Source organism: Balaenoptera musculus, chromosome 8 (genome assembly GCF_009873245.2).
Source record: "Balaenoptera musculus isolate JJ_BM4_2016_0621 chromosome 8, mBalMus1.pri.v3, whole genome shotgun sequence".
Taxonomy (NCBI): domain Eukaryota; kingdom Metazoa; phylum Chordata; class Mammalia; order Artiodactyla; family Balaenopteridae; genus Balaenoptera; species Balaenoptera musculus.
The window spans coordinates 84,397,027-84,410,522 of NC_045792.1; the positions used below are offsets into that span (position 1 = coordinate 84,397,027).

The 13,496-nt window shown below is 43.9% G+C and overlaps 1 protein-coding gene across 1 annotated transcript in view; it reads left to right on the forward strand.

The window, feature by feature from the left end:
* KIAA1549L (KIAA1549 like) overlaps positions 1-13,496 on the forward strand; it is a 293,894-nt gene that overhangs the window by 248,540 nt on the left and 31,858 nt on the right. The window lies entirely within an intron of this gene.

Genomic DNA, 13,496 nt, shown 5'->3' on the forward strand with positions numbered 1-13,496 from the left:
TTGTGAGTCTGTCTGGCTTTTTCAAGAGCTGGGAGGAGGAAGAGCGGATTTGAGTTGGTGGCAGGGAGAGCCTGTTTGGCTACGGATTCGTGTCGGCTCTCAACATTGAGCCTCGGAGTCCCCTTGCTGCCTGCAGGGCCAACTCAGCTAAGAAGATGAGAAGAAGCAGGTGATGACTCGTCTCAAGAGCAAAAAGCAAAACAGCTTCCCACGAGAGAAAGCCATTCTTGTGTGTTTACTTTCAGGTTGATTTCTTAAAAGGTATTAAGTCATTAGTTGACTCTGGCTCATGTATTGTTCCCAACATTCACAGTCAGTACTGTGTAATGGTTATGCTCATGGCCTCTGGAGCTAAGCTGGGTTCACCAGCTTGGCCAGACACTGGCAGTGTGAAGCTGGGCTAGTTACTTCACCTACCTGCTTTAGTTTCTCCACCTGGAAAATGGGCATGCAGGTTGAACCTGCCTTATAGGGTTGTTGTGAGGGTTAAATGAATTAATGCGGGTAAAGCACCTAGAAGATGCACAGTGGACGTTAGCCGTTGTACCTGTGGCTAACAGATTCCATGAGGGAGAGAGGGATACTCTTTCTTCTGTTTCTTTTCCATTCTAGCACTTTAGACATCGCAGGACTGCTGTGAATTGTCTCACCCACTGTAATATTGTGATTTATAATAAGAAATAGATTATTTGGTCTTAGTCCTTGTTGCTGGCCCGGAGCTCCAAAACCCCTTGGGATTTCCTGAGTAATGGGAGCATTAAATGTCCTTTATGTTAATGAGGTGACCTAGAAAGCACCTAAGGATGGGGGCTGGTTGCCAGTGGAGCCCACCATGTGATTAAGGGTTGGAACTTTCAGTCCTACTCCCACCCCCTGACCTCCAGGAAAGGAAGAGGGGCTAGAGATTGAGTTCAATTGCCAGTGATTAATTAATCGTGCCTATGTAATGAAGCCTCCATTAAAAACCTAAAAGGACTGGGTTCGGAGAGCTTCCGGGTTGGTGAACACGTGGAGATTGGGGAGAGTGGCACCCTCAGAGAGCGTGGAAACTCCTTGCCCTTCCCCATAACTTACCCTATGCCTCTCTTCCATCTGGCTGTTCCTGATTTATATCTTTTAATAATAAACCAGAAATCTAGTACGTAAAATGTTTCTCTGAGTTCTCTGAGCCATTACAGCCGAACCTGAGGAGGGAGTCGTTGGGAACTCCAATCTATAGCTGATTGGTCAGAAGCACAGGTGACAACCTGGACTTGCGACTGGCATCTGAAGTGGTTGGTGGGGTGGGGTGGGGGTCAGTCTGGTGGAACTGAGCTCTTAACCTGTGGAATCTGATGCTCTCTCCAGGTAGAATCAGAATTGAGTTGAACTGTAGGATGCCCAGCTGATGTCCAAGAACTGGATGTGTGGGGAAAAACTCACACAATGGTGATCAGAATTGTACACACTAAAGAGAGGATTGTATTGCTCAAAGAGTGCCTTTCTCCAGCATGATGGGGCTGGAGAAAGGCTTTGTAAAGGGTGCCTGAGACCTTCCCCCCGTTGCCCCGACACAGGCCAGACTTCCAAAGGTGACCTCTAAGAGCACGCTTTGCCAAACCCGGGGTTGCCAGTGGTTCTAACTTGGTAAATGTGACTTGCTCAGTAATTGAATTTCCACTGCTCTGTGGAGGGCAGCAGGTCATGGGGGAGAAAGAGAAGAGGATGGAGCCGGTTCCTGAGACGCCTGCTTCAGGATGAAGATGTTTTGCTTTGGGAGCAGTGAGTAAAGCTGAGACTTGTCCATTTGCTGAGGACATTGGACACCTTCTTTTACCCTTGATTGTACATCCCCATAATTTCAGTGTAATTCTGGGTCACTCTTTGGAAGATGAGAAAGAAAAAGAATGTCCCTCTTTCTTTAGAAATCTATGAGAGACCCTGTAAGGTTTTTCTACTCACCTGAGACAGAAATAGCATGCTGTTTTCATGTCCCTGTAGCTTGGAAGTGATTGTGGGTCATCCTTTGGAAGGCAATCAGAGTGCAACTTGAAATTTTGCTGAGATTTTTAACAAATTCTTTTTGTACAACCTGTCGCAGAAGAGAAATCATTAACCATTATTTTGAACCCCCCTACATGTTCTGAGGGATACCAATCTCCCTCTATTGTCAGAGAAGGTTTTGAGATGTAGGCTCAGGAGGAAGCTGACCCTGTGTCGTGATAGCTCTTCTCCTCACAGGGGAAGTGAAAACTCCCTGAACTTTGGTTTCCACAAGTGGCTTTGTAAATGTCTCTGCTTACTCAGTGACAAGCAGCACTCGCAGTGGGGCTGTAACAGCCAGAGCAGACATTGAACGGAGAGAAACAGTAGTTTTGTGTTGCCCAAGGGACCCTGTTGGTGGAGAGAAAGATGGTCATGGAGCCAGATTAGTTCATCATGGCCATATGGCCCAGAGATGTATCTTGCTGAAACCCACACTTGATCTTGGGGCTCTTGCTGTGAAGATGCAGAATTTGCTCACAATCTGTTCTCCATGTTAGATAGAGCTGTGATTGGCACTGAGTTGACAGTCAGGGTTTTGGGGCAAATTTTAGAGAGAAACTTCAAATTTTTGTGCTTCAGAAATGAAGTGCCTGGGTGGGGCAAAGTGCTGTTGCATACACTTGTGTGTCCTGGAAAGTATGACCTTGTAAGACACCTGTCCACTTTGGGGCTCATAACTCAAGAAATTCTAGAATAAATGGCTTCCAGAGTCCTTCATCCTTCCTCTTCAATTCCATTCTAGATAAGACTGCCTAATTCATTTTAGACATTTGGAATTGTCTTTTACTGTTAAAGACTTTTGAGCAGAAATTCTCCAGGCTTCTTTTAAGATTGATTTCCATCCATTCATTCATTCAATAAGCATTTATTAAAGTTCTACTATTTGCCATTCTGGGATGCAACAGGACACATCACAAAGTCCCTGCCCTCATAACACTTATATTCCAGCAAGGGGAACAGATAACAAACACGTAAGCCCATGGATATACAGCACAATGTCAGAAACGCTATGGAGGGACACAAAGCAGGGCAAGGCGATGGAATATTGAATATAGAAGAACGTAGAAAATATAGAATATCAGGAGGTGCTCTTCATAGGTTGACCAAAGTAGGGCTCTCTGGGGAAGTGGCTTTTGAGCAGGGACCTGAAGTGAGGAAGCCAGCCAGGCTGACCCCCAGGGGAAGAGCATTCTGGGCAGAAGGTATAGCAAGTTGAAGGGCCCAGAGGAAGAGGCGTGCTTGAGGAGCTCAGAGAACATCAAGAGACCATGTAGCAAGATGCCCTTTCTTGGTAAAGGGTCTCAGCTCTGACTCCTTCCCTATATCCCCACATGTCACTGTCTGCAAGTCCTATCAGCCCTCTTCCAAAATGCATCTTGAACTTAGCTGCATCGTCTTTGTCCATGACCGCCCTAATCCAAGCCCCTGCCATATCTCTTCTTGCCTGGATTATTACAAGAGCCTTCTAACTGACCTCCCATGAATTCCAATCACATTTCAACCCTGCTTACATTTCTTCAACACTTTCCCATTGCCCTTTGAAGACAGTCCAGCCTTCTTACCATGGCCTTCAAGACCCTACATGATCTGGCCCCTGCCTGCCTCTCCAGCCCCATCTCCTGACAGCTGGCGCTTCAGCCACATGGTCCATGTATTTATTAGTCAGCTCGGCCTGCCATCACAAAGTACCACAGACCTGATGACTTAAAACAACTGAGGGCTTCCCTGGTGGCGCAGTGGTTGAGAATCTGCCTGCCAATGCAGGGGACACGGGTTCGTGCCCTGATCTGGGAAGATCCCACATGCCACGGAGCAACTGGGCCCGTGAGCCACAATTACTGAGCCTGCGCGTCTGGAGCCTGTGCTCCGCAACAAGAGAGGCCGCGACAGTGAGAGGCCTGCGCACCGCGATGAAGAGTGGTCCCCACTTGCCACAACTAGAGAAAGCCCTCGCACAGAAACGAAGACTCAACACAGTCATAAATAAATAAATAAATAAAAGAACGTGAATTTCTTAAAAAAAAAAAAAAATCAACTGACATTTATTTTCTCACAGTTCTGGAGGCTGGAAGCCTGAGATCAAGGTGTTGGCAGGGTGGCTTCCTTTTGAGGGCCGTGAGGGAAGGATCTGTTCCAGGTCTCTCTCCTTGGCTTCTAGCTGGCCGTCTTCTCCCTATCTTCACATTGCCTTCCCTCTTTACATGTCTGTGTCCAAATTTCCTCTTCTTATAAGGATGCCAGTCGTATTGAATTAGGGTCCACTCTAGTGACCTCATTTTAACTTATCTCTGTAAAGACCCTATCACCAAATACAGTCATAGTTAGGACTTCAACATAGGAATTTGTGGGGTCAGGGTAGGGGTGGGGACACAATTCAGCCCATAACAGTTACTTTTCTCTTCCTCAAATACTGTAAGCTTTTCCCCATCTCAGGACTTTTCATAAGCTTTCCTATGATCGTCACATGGCCACCCCATTTTCCTTCAGGTCCCCATAAATGTCACCTCTTCAGAGAGGCCTTCCCTACCATCCCCATCAAACCAGCTATGACGCCAACCCATGTTGTTTGTTTCATTAAGCCAAATTTATATATGATAACGTGTACGGGTCTTTAGTGTACAATTGGATGGGCTTTGACAAATGTATACACCCTTGTAACCACCAGTGCAATCAAAATGTACAACATTTTCATCACCTCCGGAAAGTTGCCTCATTTCTCCTTTCAGCCAGTCTTTACCACCACGACCTCAAATGGCAACCACTTTTCTGATATCCACTATCATAGTTTTACCTGTTCTTGAACTTCATGTAAATGGAATTATTCAGTATGTACTCTTTTGTGTATGACTTCTCTCTCTTTTTTTTTTTATAACTATATTTTTTCTTCCCTCTCTTTGTTTTGCCAAGTGCTATTTAAATTTATTTATTTATTTATTTATTTTATTTATGGCTGTGTTGGGTCTTCGTTTCTGTGCGAGGGCTTTCTCTAGTTGTGGCAAGTGGGGGCCACTCTTCATTGCAGTGCGCGGGCCTCTCACTATCACGGCCTCTCTTGTTGCGGAGCACAGGCTCCAGACGCGCAGGCTCAGTAATTGTGGCTCATGGGCCCAGTTGCTCCGCGGCATGTGGGATCTTCCCAGATCAGGGCTCGAACCCGTGTCCCCTGCATTGGCAGGCAGATTCTCAACCACTGCGCCACCAGGGAAGCCCTGTCTGACTTCTCTTGCTCAAAATTTATCTATGTTTTGGCATGTATCAGTAGTTTATTTTTTTGTTACTGAGTACTATTCGATTGTGTGAATATACCACTATTTATCTATCATCCTATTGGACATTTGGGTTGTTTCCAGTTTGGAGCTACTAGAAAAAAACTGCTGTAAACATTTTCGCATATATGTTTTGTGAACATATGTACTGTAGTCTAAATGTGTGTGTCCCCCTAAAATTCAAACTTTGAAATTCTAACCCCCATTTGTTGGTATTAGGAGGTGGGGCCTTGGGGAGGCGATCAGGTCGTGAGTGTGGAATCCATGAATGGGATTAGCGCCCTTATAAAAGAGATTCCCCCAAAGCAACCTCGCCCCTTCCTGTATGTGAGGATACAGTGAGGAGTGTGCATCCTGGAAGAGGGCCCTCACCCAACCACGCTGGCATCCTTGGACTTCCAACCTCCAGGACTGTGAGAAATCAATTTCTGTTGTTTATAACCCACCCAGTTTGTGCTATTTTATTCTGGCTGCTGGAGCAGACTAAGACAATATGTTTTTATTTATCTTGGATAAAGATGTAGGAGTAGAATTTCTGGGTCCCAATGTAGGTGTATGTTTGACTTTTTAAGAAACTACAAACAGGTTTACAAACTATTTGTGCTGTTTACCTTCCCATCAGCATTGTGACAGTTCTAATCCTACTCCTCAATCTCACCAACATTTGTGATTAATCTTTTTAATTTTAGCCATTCCAGTGAATGTGAAATGATATAATTTCCCTAATTACTCATGATGTTGAGCACTTCTTCGTACATTTATTGAACATTTATGTACCTTACTTAATGAGGTGTCTATTCAAGCCTTTTGCCCAATTTTTAAATGACGTTGTCATTTTGTTATTTATTTTTAGGAATTCCTTATATATTTTGGATACAAATCCTAATATTTCTCCTGGTTGGTGGCTTGTCTTTTCATTACTTGTCTGATAAAAAAAAAAAAAAAAAAAAAAAAAAGCTGGTTTTTAATTTTGATGTAGTCTTAGGGCTACAGAATGTGTTCTAGGACCAGGCAATACGATGGAATATTTTCCAGAAAGAAGATAATTAGGGTTCCTAACAGGGCTACAATTTCCTTCAAGTTTGTTCCCATGGTGTGTCAAAGAGAAGCTGAAGGCACATGAATACTTAGCCACTGTGTGGGCCTTCCTAGGTGTGCGAGACAGGTGTGCTCTTTTAAAGAACGTTGAAAGGATCGCAGATGTTTACTTTGTCCGGTGGGCACCATAAAGCTCAAGCCCAGAGGCCCGTGTGTTCAGGTATGGAGAAGAAATGACCTTAAATTCTTCTAAATTCCTGCGGCCTTTGCTGCTGAGGATACTTAGATTACCAGCTCAGGTCTTTGGTCTCTTTAATCAATAGAAATTGATAAGAGACCAGACTAGGAATTCAGGCAAGGCTTTCTTGGGACTCGCCCTTGTGCAGGAGGGCGTGAAGACAAGAAACATGTGCCTTGCTCACTCCCTGAGGTGGCGGGGGCTGAGCTGGTTCCTTAAATGGGGTGAGGGTGAGGGCGGATCCAATGGGTCAGGCATGAGGTGTAGCTTAGGTGGCCTCCCTACCCCGTTGGTGGTGCCGTGTGCAGGGATCATCCGCAGTACCCTGCTTTTGCTCCTGGCACCTCAGAAATGGTTTGTGTCCTTTTTGTATCTTATTGTTCATCATTTGCCCCAACTGCACATGTGTGTAGTTATTTTTAGTCCCTTATAGTTTCTTTGTATTCTGTTGCTGGAGATGTTTGTCCAGGTGCAAGCACTGCAGCAAAGATTCCCAGGTCTCAGCCTAGCTCACTTACACCATAAGTATCCAAAATCTTAAATATGGGCATTTCCTCTAACCCAGTAATTCTACTTCTAGGAATTTAACCTAAGGCTAAATTTATGGTTATATGCGAAATTTTAATCACAATATACATATTTCAGCTTTGTTTCTATGGTAAAATATTGGGAGACCACCTAAAATAGTGGATGGCTAAAAATAGGTTGTAGGGACTTCCCTGGTGGCACAGTGGTAAAGAATCCACCTGCCAATGCAGGGGACAAGGGTTCGAGCCCTGGTCCGGGAAGATCCCCCATGCCGCGGAGCAACTAACCCCGTGCGCCGCAACTACTGAGCCTGCGCTCTAGAGCCCGCGAGCCACAGCTACTGAGCCCATGTGCCACAACTGCTGAAAACTGCACGCCTAGAGCCCATGCTCTGCAACAAGAGAAGCCACCACAATGAGAAGCCTGTGCACCGCAACGATGAGTAGCCCCTGCTCGCTGCAGCTAGAGAAAGCCCACACGCAGCAGCGAAGACCGAATGTAGCCAAAAATAAGTAAATAAATTAAAATAAATAAATAAATAATTAAAATTTTTTAAAAGTAGGTTGAAAACTCGATATAGCAGAATGCTATGAACTCTTTTAAGGTTATTTCCTATAAATACATATTTTTATTGACAGATATTTATTTGTAATATTGTATAAAAGATTTCCAAATATTACATATAATTCCATTATATATATATGTAAATCCATATATATTCATATATATAGGAGGATTTTTATATAATGGGACATTCAATTTATGTATATTTATAAAATATATATGTGTGTAATTATTCTGTTTATAAAATCATGACCCAGATGGCTCTGAGAAAGTATCTAAACTCAAAAGAATTATGTCAACAAAAGTAGATTTTAAATACTTCTACTTCTTTACTCATATTTTCATATATTGATACAAGAAAACTATCGTCATGCCCAGTAATACTTTTTCAACTTCCTTAATTCCTTTCCCATTCACATGCTTTATTGCTGCTTTTGCATCTCTCTCCAAAAGCCCACTAAAAAAATCCTGCTGCCCACTCCCCTTCTGCCTCATTGCCCTCCCCCACTTCCTATTCTCCATCACGAAAGCCAGAGAATCTTGTGGCAAGTGGTGAACTCTCCTTGGAAGAGGAGGAGGGAGAAACTGACGTGGGCCAAGTCAGCATTCTTTGTAGCTGCCTGGGGTGGGGTGATGGGTGAGGTGGGGGAGTAGAGAGGAGAGTGTCGGTGATGTGCCACCATTCATAATCTTCATCTTATTTCATATGCATAGAAAACATCTGGAAGGGCATGCACAAAGGTCAAAATGTTAACATTAGTTATTTCTGGTGGTAGGATTAGAATGGATTTTAATTTTCTTCCTTTCGCTTATCTGTGTTTTCTAATTTTCTACTATGAACAGACATTCCCTGATTAATTTTTTAGAATTTTTATTGAAGTATGTCTTGATCAATTTATGAAAATCATTTTAAAAAAGAAGTTCCCCAGTGCTTCTCTGGAGTGTGAGGTTGGAGAGGCTAGTATGATAAACTCCAAGTTAAGGAGGTTTAAAAATATATTCTCTGTCCCAGATACGCCAATGAATTTGTACCCAAGCCAGCCATCAGTCAACACTGGGAGATGTGTCTTTGTGCCTGTCTCCCTCTTTTTGTCAAATAAAAGCAAAAGGTATTTTCAAAATTGTACAAGTTAGGAAGAAGGACTTGGAGCAGGTTAGGCCAGTTGACACATATGCCTTGTCTGGAAAATGGGTACAACCATACGGCCCTCAGGGATTGGTGAGGGACCACAAGTGGAAAACCCAGCACAGGGCTAGCATATCACAGGTCCTCAAGTAACTTTGAGCACCTGCTCTGTTCAGTTCTTTTGCTTAACAGGCAATTACTGGTTTCAGCTTTGGGCTAAGCTCTGAATTGGAGGCTGTGGATATAACAAAAAGACACTGACCCAGCCTTAAAGGAACCCCCAGCCTGTGGGGAGGAGGAGATAATATGGGAGTGTCTGCCAGACCCTCTTCTAAGTGCTTGATATTTGCATATTGATGCTTTACATCCTTATAGTAATCAATAAGGTAGATTTTCTCAATTATTATTTTATAGTCTGTCCTCCTGGTCACAGATATCTGTTCGTCCCTCTGCCAGAGCCAATATCTGTGGTACGGTAGTGGACCTGTTTATGTATGTGGTGAGTAAGAGCTTGGGTGCTGGGAATCAGGCTCTCTGGGTTCAAAATGCAGCTCCATCAATTATGGGCAACATATTTGATCTTTCAATGCCTCAGTGTCTTCATCTGTAAAATAAGGATAGGCATAGTTGTTGCCTCATAGATTACTGTAAGGAAAAAATGGATCTATATAAGGCACTTATAACAGCGTCTAGCACATAAGCTATTAGTAAATGTTAGCTGCTGTTATTATTGTTGTTGTTGTTATTTGTCTCCTTCTATAGACTGGGAGCTCTTTGAGGGCTGGGACACTATCTTATTTATTGTTGTATCTGCAGATCCCAGCCCAGGGCCAAGCACAGGGTTGAAATCAATGATTATCTGTTAAGTAAAAGAACAAACTTATCACTACTCATATATTGATATTTTGAGGTAGGGAAGGAGGTGATACAGAGGGGGGGAGGGATTCCCCTTATGAGTGGACATCAGATTCCCCCCAGGCACGATGATTGTAGGAGGAATCTGGGCTCTCTTAGAGCAGATAGCATCCAAGAAATCAACCTAAATCACAGTAAATGTTAGAACCAGAAGGGACTTCCCCAGACCATGGTTAACAGTCCCATTTTTCAGGTGAGGAGCCTGAGGCCTAGGGAATTCGCGTGGCTTGTTTGTGGCTCTGCAGTGTTGGGGGAAATCTGTTAGGGAATGAGGGCTCTTTATCTTAACCTCAAATTCTTTCTACTCCATGGGCAATTGACAGAATTTTTTATTTTGGTTCAATTTCACAAAGCTTTCTTGAATGCCAAGTGTCTTGTGCTAAGTTCATGAGAGACAAGTGAAATGGGCTCAGAAAGCGTCCAGACTTGCTCAAGATTAAATAAGCAAATCAAGTGTGAAGAGGGGAAATCCCAGGATATAATAAGAGCTCATCTTGTTTCCATCTATAGATATCAGGAGGCTAAAAAAGCAAGTGAGGAGAGCGGGAAAAGAGGAGTTCTTTAGCACCAACCTGTTGAGGTCATACTTGGGTTATGACTCTGGCCCTCCAGTTAAAGGGAGCCCCCTGCCCACGCAAAATGAAAACTCGGGGCGGGGGGAAGTGCAGGTTGATTTCCGTTGGGGTGTTACGGGGTAGATGCAATGGGATTCTGGAGAATGCCTCCACCCCCCCAGCCAAGATAATATCTTCCCTGAGCCTTACTCAGAGAACCCCTCCCCGAACTCAGTACAGCCCCACCCCAGGGCTCCTGGGAGAATGGGTGAGTAGGAAGTTGTTGCTAAGAAATATATTTTTGCCCTGCTGAAGTCACAACTATAAATTCACATAATAATCGATCCACCAGTATGACTGGAAATGCATAGCCCAGCTCAGGTGTGGGAAAAATCATAGCCCTCCTCAGCACCATTAATCTTCCACCTGGGAGTAGTTTAGCACTAGGCATCCATTATTTATCTGGGAGACTGGGGATGTGAGGAGGAAGGGCCGTGTGTGGGTAGCAACCAGCATTGACAGGGAACTGTGAGAGGTAACGGGGTTCGGCAAGATGTGCAAGGGACAGGAGCTGGGAGAGCAAGGCTCTGCCATTGCCACCTCTGGTGGACCTTGGGTAAGTCACTTAACCGCTCTGGCCTTGAGTTTCTCATCCGTAAAATGGGGCTTGAATTAAATGGTCTCCTAAAGTCCCTTCCGGCTCTGAAATTCCATTCATAATGTTCTAAGCGTTGTAAGAAAGTTTTTTTCAGAAGTTGCATTCACTACCCTAGAAGGTATCACTGGGAGCACGTTTCCTGGGGAGCAATTTCAAGCCTTTCCCTAAAGAACCCCGATGCATAAGGGCCCCGGGGCGTCCCCAGCCCAGGGTCTGGGGGCATACACCCAGGCATGAAATGTCTTTGAGCTCTTGTTTATTATTATGAAGGTAATTTTGCACTCTACTCCATAATCTATTCTTGTATGCGTTAATATAAAAATAGTATTCTGAATTACTGTTGATGTACGTTGATAAATCTAGACTTGCAGGTCCACAGAGAATCTTGTCTTTTGATCTTGAACTATAGCCAAGCCCTAATTCTGTGTGATAAGAGTACAGGAAATGTCTAATTTTGTTTTTCATGCTTTCTGTATTTTTTCTTTCTTCTCTAATGCACGTGTATTAATACCAAAGAAAAGTACAAAAATGTTTAAAACATGAAAAATAATGTAGTTCTGACCTTCCACATCTAGATTTTAAGGAGGGAAGGGGTCCCTTTAATGAATGGGTTCCCTGTTGACATTTTCTTGCTGTGCTCATTCCTATATGTCCGAGTGCTTGATCCGTGAGAAATAACGTGTGGGTGAATGAATAAAAGTAATAATAATGACAATTATGATAACGACAAAAGCTACTATTACTGTGTTTTTACCATGTGCTGCTGTTCTAAACTCTTTACCTCTATCATCTTGTTCAGTCCTTACAAAACCCTTTGAGGCAGGTCTTATTATTATCCTCATTTTACAGATGAGGAAACTGAAACGTCAAAAAGTTAAGTAACTGTCCTGGTTGGAACATCTTTTCTGCCCTTTTACCTTCTCGGATCGCCTTTTAGATCTGGTCGTTGCCGCAGCATCTGCCCTGCACGGTAGCAGCTTGACTGTGTTACCCTAACAGTTCCTCATCTCTTGGCTTTGCCCTGAGGCTTCTCTGCACTCTTCTGTGGGACACCTGTGGGACCCCATTCTGCCCACCTGGCTCCTGCACAGATCTCAGAGTGCAAGGACAGTCTCTGGAGGGTCATTGACTCATTCCTCAGAGGGTCCCCAGAGGGATTAAGCCTCTGTGGCCCACAGCAATCATTAACTCAGTACCGCACCCTTGACTGGCTTTTCTTCCTTCCCCAGTTTACTCATTCTAGGCCCCCAGTCCCCAGGAATTCTTTTCCAAAATGAATTATCTGTATATAAATGTACGTCTCAGGTTCTGCTTTTTGGGGCAAACTAAGCTAAGACATTGCCCAAAGTCACACAGCAGGTAAGCTGTGAAACCCAGGTAGGAAAATATTCACTCCATGTAAAATAATTATAAGCACCCAGAACCAGGATATAAATACATAAATCTTTTTAAAGGGGCATGTGTGCACGGAAGAGGAGTGTACACACAAAAGCAGATAGGTTTAGGAATGGAATAACTACGCCAAATGTAAATGGACTTTTTTGATTTTTTTTCCCTCTTGCTTATCTGTATTGTCTAAGTTTCCTAAAGTGACAGCTGTTTCTTGTGTCATGGATGGAGAGCAGGGTGGCAAACTGATCTATGCCAGTTTATTCACGCAGAACCCTCAGGTTCTTTTAGCAGATAGTGGTAGCCATGGACATACTTGAAGTGGACGTGGGTTAACTAGTCTCTGCAACCTCACTATCAAATTATCACAAAAGCAAGTCTCAGACCAAAATCTGCCACACATACAGACTTATTAAATAAGCATTCATTAACAGGCAAACATAAGACAGTCCAGGCAACCTGCTCTGGAAGCTGATCAAGTCCTAGCTCTCTGCCCATCTGAGTACTGCAACTGCTCCCCGAATGGAAGGTTCACTGGAAGAAGGCAGAAGAACATTCTAGAGCAGTGGGTCTCAAACTTGAGCAGGCATCAGAATCTCCTGGAGGGCTTGTTAAGGCACCGATTGCTGGGCCCTGACCCCAGAGCTCCTGACTCAGGGGGTACTACGCTTTGAGGTCTGGTTTTGTTATCCTCTCTAATAACTGGCATCAGGCAACCAGCAATTCCCTCAATGGCTGGGGCACAGGACCATTTAGGGGGTTAGTCTATGGTCTAGAACACCAGCCCCTCGGGTGTAGACTACAAGATGCTCTAGATTCTTTTACCTAAAAGGCCTCAGGGTGGAGAATGTCTCTGAAAGGTTTTAGAGGATACCACTAATGTCATCAATGAAAAGCCATTTCTCATCCTCATTATGCTAATTAGCAAAGCCTGATGCATTCCTTAAGGTCCAGAAAACTGAAGTTCACAGAGATAGTTGTGTGTGTTCACATAGATAGTGTAGCTTCACTGATATCATGCTAGCTGACTACCCTTGTAGTGTGAATGCCTGGAGAGGGCGCCTAGGGTCTAATATAAATTAGCACAAATGCCTAATAACACGCGCCTAAACAGAACGTTTTAGAGTAAATTACAGACATCATTAATGGGAAGGAAAGTTCATTAACAAATCGATGGGCATTTGTTTGGTCCCAC